We start from the raw sequence: 10,911 nt of genomic DNA, 5'->3' as shown, positions 1-10,911 counted from the left end.
AAAAAAAATCCGATAACGAATCGCACGAGCGAGGCCTTCTGCCCTCGAGCGAGCAGTCGCACGCACCAGTCGCACACCAGATCCCTTCGCCGCCGCCCTCCATCCTTCGCCATCGCAGATCCATCCCGCCGCCGCCGCTCCATCCCTCTCTTCCCTCCAAGCTTGTCGCCGGCGGCGAAGCGTACGGCGCTCCATCCCTTCGCCTGCAGGAACCTATCACGCGCGCCGAGGCGAGGGCCTCGTGGACTCCGTCCGACGCCGCTTGGCCGACGACCCTGCCGCCGGGCAGGAGGAGTGTTCCACGCCGTGAGGAACCCGCCACGCGCGTCAAGGCGAGGCGCCTCCTGGGCTCCGTCCGTTTCCAGAGCGAGCGCCCGCGAATACCTAGCTAGCCGCCGCCGTCGTGACCGTTCCAGCCACCGCCAAGGTAAGGTGCTTTCTCCATCTCAATTTCCTTCCTTCCCCATCAAGGTTAATTTGGATGCGTACTTAAGTGATTTTGGTGTTGCTCATCGGATTTGTATATGTACGTACGTGTGTCTTCGATCTGCTTCGTTTGGATACGTTGTTAAGTAATTCACATCTTCCCTTTTACAATACGTGCATGATCTTGTCTTGTGCTCTCGGGTTTATATATTTGCTTGCTTAACATCTATCCTACTGCCTGAAATCAGCAGTTAATTTGTTCAGGAAAAGAAATCCACTTATTAGGAAGTAAAGTGAAGCAACCATATCGATCCATCAATTTGTTCATTGTATTTTGTTTGATGTGTGATGTGCTTGTGTGGTGAGAGGCGAGGAGTGGCTTCAGGTCCCTCTCCTTTTTGCCTGACTGAGCAAGAAGAGAAGAGAAACAGTAGGAGGAATTCAGAACTGTATTTCCTCAATTCAGATTTACCTTTGTTCAGTGACAAGTTCAGACCAAGTACATTACCCAGCCGGCACACAGGCCCCACTCACACATGATTAACTCACACGCACACCTGTACCCTGCTCCACCGAACACCACATATGGAGGAGGTGGCGCCAGTGTACAGCTAAGGCACGGCGTCATGCATGACATGGTTCTGTATTCTGTATACAGTGTGATACAAATAGTTCAAACATGCTCTGAGTGTTGAAAAATTCAAATTTGGTACCGCAATTTCTCTTGAACGATTTACTTTTGTGTTTTTATTTGTCCTGTATTTATTTTTCGATGATGATATTGCAGGGTTTAACGACTGCATCAATATTGTAGGAAGAAGTGTGGAACTAGAAGCATCGGTAGAAATAGTAATGAAGGCAAGACCGACTTAGAAAAGCTTTTGTTTTTTGTTTACTGTGGTCTTCTTACATAATTTAAGTTTTAGATCCAATGCATGAGCAGAAAATGCTAGGTTCTTAATACCTGTGAGACGATATGCAGGATAGTATATATATTTATTTACTTAGGGAAGGAGAGAATATAATTTAGGTATAATGTACATGGTCATTTTACTTTTACTTTGACATATGCTTATGTTCCTTTTTTTGTAGCTAGATCAAACTCGGCACAGATGCACATGCACCGCGCGCCTCACTGATGTGAGGATCCATTTCCTCAATCCCCTCTTAATCTCCAACATCTCCCCCTTCCAGTGTTGGCGTACTTGACCGGAAGTGAGTGCGCGGCAGAGCAAAGCTCAGCCTGGGTCTTCATCAATGCAAGACGGGGCAGGAGGGAGCGGGAAGTTTTTCAGCCACATGAATGTGGAAGGCGCTTGACAAATCAGAGATGTATGAAGCTTCTGCCGAGGTAATTGATGAGAGAAGCTCTCATGTTTTGTTCTTGATCCTCAAACAAAGCGACTGGTCAGTGTGTTTCTGTACTATGCCCAAATGCCCTTACATGTTTCATCTTTCGTTTTTGTAGTCTTAATATATGGGTCTCATCTATTTTTGGTTGCAGATGTTTGAGAGGGGCAGCATAGACATAAGAGGGGTTCAATATTGTTAACTCACATCATCCAGACCAGGTTAGCACACATGCCATGCAGATTCTACTACTTGATGTAGCCTTTCTCTTAGATGTAAGTAGTATTTTTACTGTGCTACTCTTTGATCTCGAGTAGTTTGTTCATGTATTGTTTAAGATGCCAAATAGAATTAAATGGAATATAAGTTTCAAAGTTTCATTATGACAGATGAAAAGTACACGAAGGTAAACTAATATGTCTCCTGCCACTCGTATAGTCATGGTTGTCCTTGACTATAGTGTACTTAGGAGGAGGAGATGAACATGAAGAATGAGTTCGTAATGTGGTTGTCGTTGATTAATGGCACCCCCAGCAGCGGTGATAATGACCATGGGGAGGAGAGCACGAACATCAACAACCTCTTGGCCTTGTTGGCTTCTCCGACATCAATAACGACGACTAGCTCGCCATACAGTTGCTAGAGTGCTAAAGAATGGTCGAGAAGAACAATGGATTGTTGATGGAGCCAATCAACAAGGACGATAAGGACGGCCACAACAGTGAGAATAAGAAGGGGGAGCTCATCGCCGTCGGCCGCCAGCTCTGCAGGGAGAAGAAGAACGACAATGCGTTAATTATAAAGAAGTCAACAATGCCACCTGGTGTGCAAAGGGTCCTAAGGTATATGTTATCCACCATTGGTATTGACCCATTAGAATATGTAAGTCCCCGATGCAACATACGGGCAATTTATATACATCGTAGCCCATAGCAACGTTGCCTGCACCATTGGAGTTGTATATATTAGAATTGAGTTATGATGGCATAATTTTTTCCGTCACAAGTTAAATGAGCATTGTGTAAAAGTCTAACTAAGTTTTCTTTCACATTCTTCTATAAATTGGAAGTCCAATATAGATTTCTCAATGTATCATTTTGGGATTATTTGACCATCGGACAATATTGCCATGCTGACCATTTCTCTTGTCTTTGCAATATCTATAGGATCTAATGTAAAAGTATAATGTGCTTCACAGATTTTTTATTTCTTTTGATTTTGCCTTGCTTGTTATTTATGCTTATAGCTTTATATGTGAGATTCTATTTGGTGACACCTTTTTCAATTGTTAGTTGAGGTGCTTCTGAGTTTATCAATCAGGTGAGGCATGTGGTGCCCTTTCGGAATGTCGTTTTCTTCTTCCTTGCATCTCAAATGCAAGCAACCATGCTTCTACCGAGGCTTAGAAGAAACGAAGATGTATGTTCCAGAACCTCTTTTATATTATTTCATCACAAAAATTTACTGCAATATTTGCTCTTTTTTGTAAATACACATGATAGACTTGAACGATCTTCTGTTATATTGCATGATGCCCAATTGATATGGTACGAGAAAAAAAATTCTGATTGTAAGGTTTATCTTCATATAGCAACTTCCATGAAATATGTTGCAACTTCAGAAATCTAAAATGATGGTTTTAATATTAATGTCCGGGATGAGGCCATAGGTTTTTTTGATCCGTATCTAATTTTCCAAAGGTTGAAGATGTCTTTACTGTCAAGTTTATAGTCATCAAATGGTCCTTCATTACCTGATTGCAGGCTGTTGTCAAGAATTTCACCCCACCCATTGCATTGGATATCACCTCTGGCTGCAGCAATAGTGTGTCAATCTAGCTCACGTGAATTGAGCTACGCAATGTCCTATTATTACTCTGTTACTCAAAGAGTTGGTATCCCTAAATAGTAAGAACAGAGAAGATTCTTAGTGAGTTATTACACGTATTTTATTCTGATCTCCTATAAAAATCTTTTGTGGTTTAGGCACAACCCATATTATGGTTCTTTTATACCAATTAAGTTCACTATTCGACGAAATTCCTTTTCACTAAAATAAGAACCACGTAATGCTTACAATTGATCTGGTCAGCTAGATAACTAAATGAGTTAAAATTATGCGTACTAACTTTTGACATATGTAATGTGGGGTAGAAGACCAGTGTCTCTTGCTAGGGATTTCTGGAGGCAACATCCCTCTGATTGTATGCACTTAACTATTTTGCTTCTGGCTTCCTGCTATTGTATTTTACATTGTCTGCAGATGCAAATTCTTTTACGACTAATCAGTCTCGGATAATACTTCAACCCAGACATCAACGGAGCAAAGAACTTGATTAAAAGGTACATTCCTGATTACCAATGCCTAGCTATTTTTCGATCTTGACTAACACAAAGGGTGCAATATGTAGGTTCAAGGAGCTCCGACGCTTTCTATGACCAAAGAATTCATTCAAGCCAGATTTTCTTTCAAGATAACAATAATGCCTAGGAGCATCCCTATCCATTGAACAATACCGGAGAGATAGAGCGCTACTGCCTTACACTTTTCAATATCCCTAGCTTTATTTTCATTATTGTGATAATTGTGGTATTTAAAAATTTAGAATGCCTTGTGCGATTATCTGTGGATTTTGCAACCCATGTAATCTCCTATTAGACTGGATATGATCAAAATAATTCAGCTTTTCATCATTGGTTGTCATCAAGTAGAGCTTATTTTGTGGATGGATGCATTGGTTTATGTTTCCAGGCTTTTAGTTTTTCCCTTATAATATTCAGTTGATTCCCGTGAGGGGTGGCGACCCATGCTGGACGTGTGATGAGGGGAGTGTTGTTGATGCGGTATGGGAGATGTCTCGTGGAGAGAGGGGAGGGTGAAAAAGTGATGGATCGCAAATGTTTGGATGTGCTCGATCTAACAATTGGTATGCATGCTTCAACAATAGTACTTACTTATGTTATGTGAGGAGTAATGTAAGATGCAGTGAAACATGGTGGGCATGGCTTCATGACAGACCTGGCGGACAGATATCAAGGGTGATGTTGAGGCCGGCGGCAAAATAAATGGCCAAATGGGGCTCCTCAATGCAAGTGAGAAGGCTGATTGATTCCCGTGGAGCAATGCAATGTTGCATCACAATGTATTGGGTTCCATTTTTGGGCAGAGAAGAAGTGATTAAGGCATGTGCACGATTTATTTGTTCATTCATTTAATCCTTCCTTATTTCACTCAACTTAGATTCATTAACTTTTGCACTTGCTCATGATTGATGGATTGAGAAATTTAGTGACATTAATTGCAATGAGGACTATCATATATCCATAAAACTCAATTTTTTTTCAATAGAACATGATCATGATGAGCCAGTAAGATTTTTGATTTTTTTTTTAAAATGCCCGTGGCAACGCGGTGGGGATAAGGGATGTGTGATGTGCTTGTGTGGTGAGAGGCGAGGAGTGGCTTTTCCTTTTTGTGGGAGGCTGTTCATATTTGTCTATTCTATTTTTAAATTCAAGATACATACAATTATTTATCATCATTATAATCAAGATAATAAATATTTATTTATTCCAGTATGTGTTGAGTTATTTTGTTTTTGATTTTAATATGCTCTCATGGAATGGTAAAAAATTGGTTCATCCAATTTACAAGTGGAGTACTCTATGTTTGCACGTTCTTACATTTTTCATGTGAAATCTTCATGCTAACTGTATGAAGTACTCATGCAGGATGGTTACAAGTCAATGAAGATTTTTTTTACTATAATTGCTCAAGTACTGTGCGAAGGAAGCTGAAGACAATATTCCTGATATTTTAGGAGATGCAAGTGAAGTGGAATAATGAAAATGCATTGCATCAAGTACATTTTTTGATTGTTACTGTAAATTTTTTCTATACATGTGAAATTGGAAGTGCATTATGCTTATGTATGCAATCAGAAAAAAAAATAAAAGGCCCGTGGCAACGCACGGGCATTGTACTAGTACTAGTAAGAGTTGATTAGCACAACTGCTGATAATCTGCACATCTTGCTTGGCGAGCGTCGACCCGGCGTTGAGGCGTGACTAGAGAATCTGTTCCCCTATTCATGCCATGGTATCGGTTAACTGCCCTTGGTTAACAAGAAAACCCTTCCTGGCTAGGCAAGGTAGGGCTGGAATTCGAGCCGAGTCGAGCCAGCTCGGCTCGATTCGTAAGAGCTCGTTTCGTTAATGAGCTAGCTCGACTCGACTCATTATTATTAACGAGCTCAAATTCAAGATTGGTTCGACTCGCATAACTCGCGAGCTGCCTCGTTTAGCTTGTTAAGCTCGTTAAAGATATGAACATAAAACCCTCAAACATTATAAAAATTATTATGTATATATTAAACATATATATCACTAAACAATAGTAATTTCCTTATAACGCATGAGTCTCCTAGGTGGTTGGGCCTTCAAGGGCTAGGTCTTCTGTTGTGCGCCTGGGACATAGGGTGCTGAGTGGCTGATCTTTTTTTATATTGGGAGTGGCCGATCTTTTGTACCAAGCCTAACGAGTTACACGAGTACTCGTGAGATTGGCTCGTTTAACTTGGTCTATAAACGATCTTAAACTAAAGCTCGGCTCGACTCGTTATTCTTCGAGTTCGAATCGATTTGAGCCGAGTCACGAGCTACTTGTTTAGCTCACGAGCTTCGAGCTTTTTTTCCAGCCTAAGGCAAGGTATTAGGGCTTTCAAGTTTCAACTGAATTCTTGAAAAAAAAAAGATCCAATACGCGCGTTGTTCGCCGGCGCGAGCTGCAGAGACAACACTCCAAGATTACATGACACGTGATTTCATCATGGACATGTCGGTACCAGAAGAGGAGCGTCATGTATGGATCCTTCAGTGGCCGCGACCCAACGTGCAGCTCGTCGCGGCGTCGCGCTGCCGGCCAAATGGCCCGACCGACCGCAGACTCCACGATTCGTGCAGGATACGAAGCTCACGGTATGGATACGATGCCGGTCGAGAGCCGGGCGGAGATAGAGCAGGCGGAATATGCCCGGCGAGGCGCGATCGATGATCGACACGATGCTCGCCGCGGGGTGCGATGCCCCCCACCCGTCCCATGTGCGTGCGGGGTTGGTGCGCCGTGTGCCCGCGCGGCGAGGGGGTGGGCGCGGCTCCGGCTTATCTTATCCCCGTCTCGAAGCGCCGGTCGAAAGGACCAAAAGAAAAATGTGGGCGGCGGCGGAGGCGGAGTACCACGGCAGAACTTCGCGACCTGGTCCGTTGAGGCGGCTATAACATGGCCGGTTTTGGCACGGTGACTTCTGGGCCGGGCGCATTCGCCGCGCGCGCGGGGTCCTGCCGAATGCCGATCCATGCACCATGTATTCACGTGTGTGTGTGTGCGCACTGGTCTCCTGGTCGGCTAGTTGGTCCTGCCCTGCGCGCCGAAATGAGCCTGGTCCAGCACGTACGTACCTACGTTGCCACTTGCCAGGACTGTACCGGCATGCAACCTCTCTGGAGTGCCACCAGCCGCCGGCCACGGCCAGCCGGGGCAGTGGATGCAATGCAGCCGGGGCAGTGGATCCGGTTTGACTGCTTCCTCTTCATGCTTTCATCCGTGCTTCCAGTTTATCCTACGGCTGTTTTTTCCTTTTTTTTTCTAATCTAATCATCTTTTTCCTTGATTTTCAGGGGATGGGGCCGGGTCTTATTTTTTTTTCAATCAAATCAAGCCATGTATGCGGAAGCACGGATAAACGCATGGGAAGGGAGCAGGCAAGTCTCGTCCGTTAAAGTTGGCATACACGACGATCCGGCGATGGGCCTGCATGCATGCAGCCCTTCCACTGCACTCTGTAGTTAAGCTGATAAGATCAGAGAGAGCTTTGGCTTGGTTGTCACGTCCACATCTCGATCGGGCGTTACCACCAGACTCGTTGTTGGTACAGCAAGCTGACAAGCCTACGGACAAAACCCGTCTCGCTCCGTCGCCAGCACAAGACGTACGGGAGCGTTCTGCATTGTCCACTGCGCACAACCATTGTGGTAGGTAGAAATTAGACCATGAACACACCCAAACGTACTGTAGTTTAGCTCGCCCGCATTACTATTTTAGTGATCTAAACGCTCTTACATTTCTTTATGAAGAGAGTTACGGAGGGACATTAATTTCTTCAGTGTAGTTTAGCTCGTCCGTATCATATACGTACTATGTATGGAACCGGATCCTTTAACATTGAGAAGTGAAGTTAGATGAGCTACAGTACTCTAACTTGCCTTCTTTCTATTTATATGATTAAGGCTAAAATGACTCAAATTAATTTGCAAATTGATGATCTACTGTGCATATTATAGTAATTACATATAAATAAGTTGATGGTGAAATAAAATTAATTTTAGATTATTTATTTCTAGAGTAAATTTTTTTTTGAAAAGGAGGATATCCCCAGGCCTCTGCATCGGAAAGATGCATGCAGCCACTTTATTAAAAATCCCTTCTAGAATAAATACCAACAGTAAACAACCTGCTAATTATCTAATGACCTTCTCTAACTTCTCTTCTTTTTGAGCGTGAACAGGTGTTCTGCCTTTGCATTATAGAAGAGGGAAAGTGGTCCAGTTAATAGGGAAACCGGACCCGAAAATCATACAACGCGCGGTTAATATGGGAAACCGGCAAAAACCACACCCAAACCGGCAAAAACTTCTCTTCTTCATTTTACACTAGGATAGCATTGTAGCACCGTGAATTTCCTTCTCAATGTTAGAGGATCCGGTTCCACTATGTACGAGGCATCGGTACACACTTTTTTCTGATTCGGTACTCGTTGAACGTACGTGCTCCGTGCCAATCTTCCCTCAAATCCCGATACGAGCAGCTGCACAAGTTGGTACGCACGCCGATAAACAACGTTGGTTCACGGGTGGTAGCATGGCCGCGATCAAAACACAGCAAGAAGACGAGCAGCGTCGTCGCAAGTTGCGGCGAGTTCCCCTGGTTTTCAGCGTGGTTTGTTGCCTTCCTCAAAAAAAAGTTTGATTCAGTGGGAGAAGAAGCGGCAGACTGTCTGTCGGAGAGGCTCGATCTGCGAAAATGACCACCCCCTGAAGCCAAGAGGCAAACGAGTTGTACACACTGGTACTTGACAGGACACTGGCCCTGTTAACTTCGAAGTGTACCAGTAGCATGAAACTTAGCTAGTGCCTGATGTAAACAAATGGCATGGGGTTAGTATAACTCTCCCTGTACAAAGTAGGGGTTAGTAGTAGTAAACTAACTCTAAAGTTCCAGCTCTGTTCCATTTTGTCCGGTGAAAGCTTTAAGGGGACACCCAAAGACCAAGACACTCCCCGGATTTCACCTTTTCAGGCTGGACATCTGTAGTTTAGTAGTGGTAGCACTCAGTTTCTGCCAACAAATGAGGTTGAATAAAACGGGCAGAGGCAAGCTAAAGAAGTCTCCATTTTCCACCTAGTTCAGCAGCTTCATCCAATCATCCTTGCTTGGCCTGGCTGCTGTCCGCACGGTTGTTCCTGGCCTGAATGATGACGGTGATGCCTCACTTTCCTGTACGAGCTCTCTTTTGCATCCTAACCAACTGTCTAGCACCCTAATTAAACTCTCCTTGGTCATCAACATATCTTGTTCAACAGTGTCTTCAACCAAGTGATGATGCCGAAAGCTGCCGAGAGCCCTGAAATTCAGAATGCGGGCCTTTCTTTTGGGTTAAGAATCATGTCCTGTTTTGCTAAGAGATGGTAACATTGGGCAGCTTATCATGCAACACCAACAGGTAATCAGGCTGAAATTTTCATGATTGACGTGTTGTGCCACCTTGCAGACAGAACCTGAATATAAGCATCAGTATGCAGACATACTTGTCACTTGAGCTTCGTGCCTCTTGTCTGCAGGATCTTTTCTACTCACGATTTTGTTCTCGTCACCTGGCACATTTTGTTCTCTCCGATCAAGCCAGCCATTCAGCTTATGCCTCTGCAGATTCGCAGATCAAACAAAACGAAATGTACTCTGAATGCATAAATCCACCCAAGGACATATGACTCTGGTTTACACCAGCGGTAGCTAGCAGATGCTTTTCCAACCATCAATTTCTATAAATATGATCCAAGGACTTGACATAAAGAGGCAGGAGTACGTGCAGCAAAAGTGGACGAAAGGCCTTTGCATCTTTTGTGCCAGCGGAGCCAGGGAAAAGGAGACAGAAGTGAAGCCAATTTGTTAATCTTATTTATCAACTTCAGTGTGGTGTATGGTGCAGTACCCTAGTCTAGTGTGTACCCATGAAACAGAAACAAGTCTTCTTTTTGCTTTAGGACATAGTGTCATTTGTCTTGATGCATTCAAGCTGTATGGCATATCGAGCTTAGCCTCCATAATATACTCGCGAAACTTTACGATTAGTTTGACATGTACTCCCTCGGTCCCTCCGTATTTGTTTACAGAGGAAGTACCAGCTAGTTAGCTCCTCGTCGTGTAATAAGAACAATAATGTATGCTTTATGTGCTGATTGATGATTTTGTTCCGTTCAGACAGTAAGCCGTTTTTCTTTTTCTTTTTGAGGAAGCTGACCAATTATAATGCATTACTTGTTTCTTCAGAAAAGTCCAGTGCTACTGCTATGGAGGTAGAGTCGAGAGTTATTCGATTAAAAAACAGAAAAAATATTTAGATACACCAAGAGAAATAATTCATCTCTTTGAGGGCAGTGAAAAAATGGAAGAGGATACAACCATCTCTAAGAACAGTTTATCTCTCGCGAAGGAGATATTTTCTTTAACAATGCATTGAACGGAACATATGAAATACAGGCGGCAGATAATTGAGGAACTTGCTTTCCTCATTGCTGATTTGTTGTATGGTTAAATTTAATTGGTGGTTGACATAGTACATGGCAAACTTCTATTGTCCTTTTTCATGTAAACTACCACGACTGAATCTATTGTGGTTGAACCGCACGCATGATTAACTTGATCAGGTACACAATTGAAATGGTGCACGTCTTTAACTAGCCCCTTGTTTGACGAAAAATGATTAGCTCCCAAAATGATTAGCCTACCTAATAGGATGATTTATTTATCCTCCCACCTATCAGAGATTCCTTTTTTCCAATCTTACACTACTACTAGAGA

The 10,911-nt window shown here is 43.3% G+C and overlaps 1 long non-coding RNA gene across 15 annotated transcripts; it reads left to right on the top strand.

The window, feature by feature from the left end:
* LOC125518463 (uncharacterized) lies at positions 1–5,704 on the top strand. 15 transcript variants are annotated; one of them, XR_015617520.1, is made up of 10 exons: positions 4–427; positions 1,214–1,284; positions 1,519–1,777; positions 1,931–1,997; positions 2,215–2,618; positions 3,069–3,195; positions 3,540–4,118; positions 4,187–4,702; positions 4,793–4,958; positions 5,508–5,704. It is a non-coding gene; the product is annotated as an uncharacterized LOC125518463 (long non-coding RNA). The 15 variants fall into 15 exon arrangements; XR_015617525.1 differs by having other exon boundaries at positions 1–427; positions 2,215–3,195; positions 4,039–4,118; XR_015617522.1 differs by having other exon boundaries at positions 2–427; positions 2,166–3,195.
* Positions 5,705–10,911: the final 5,207 nt, after the last annotated feature.

The sequence above is a fragment of the Triticum urartu genome, chromosome 2A, assembly GCF_056163025.1.
Source record: "Triticum urartu cultivar PI428250 chromosome 2A, HENAU_Tu73, whole genome shotgun sequence".
Classification (NCBI taxonomy): domain Eukaryota; kingdom Viridiplantae; phylum Streptophyta; class Magnoliopsida; order Poales; family Poaceae; genus Triticum; species Triticum urartu.
The sequence above is the reverse complement of the archived record's forward strand: the minus strand, read 5'-3'. Positions and strand labels throughout refer to the sequence as shown.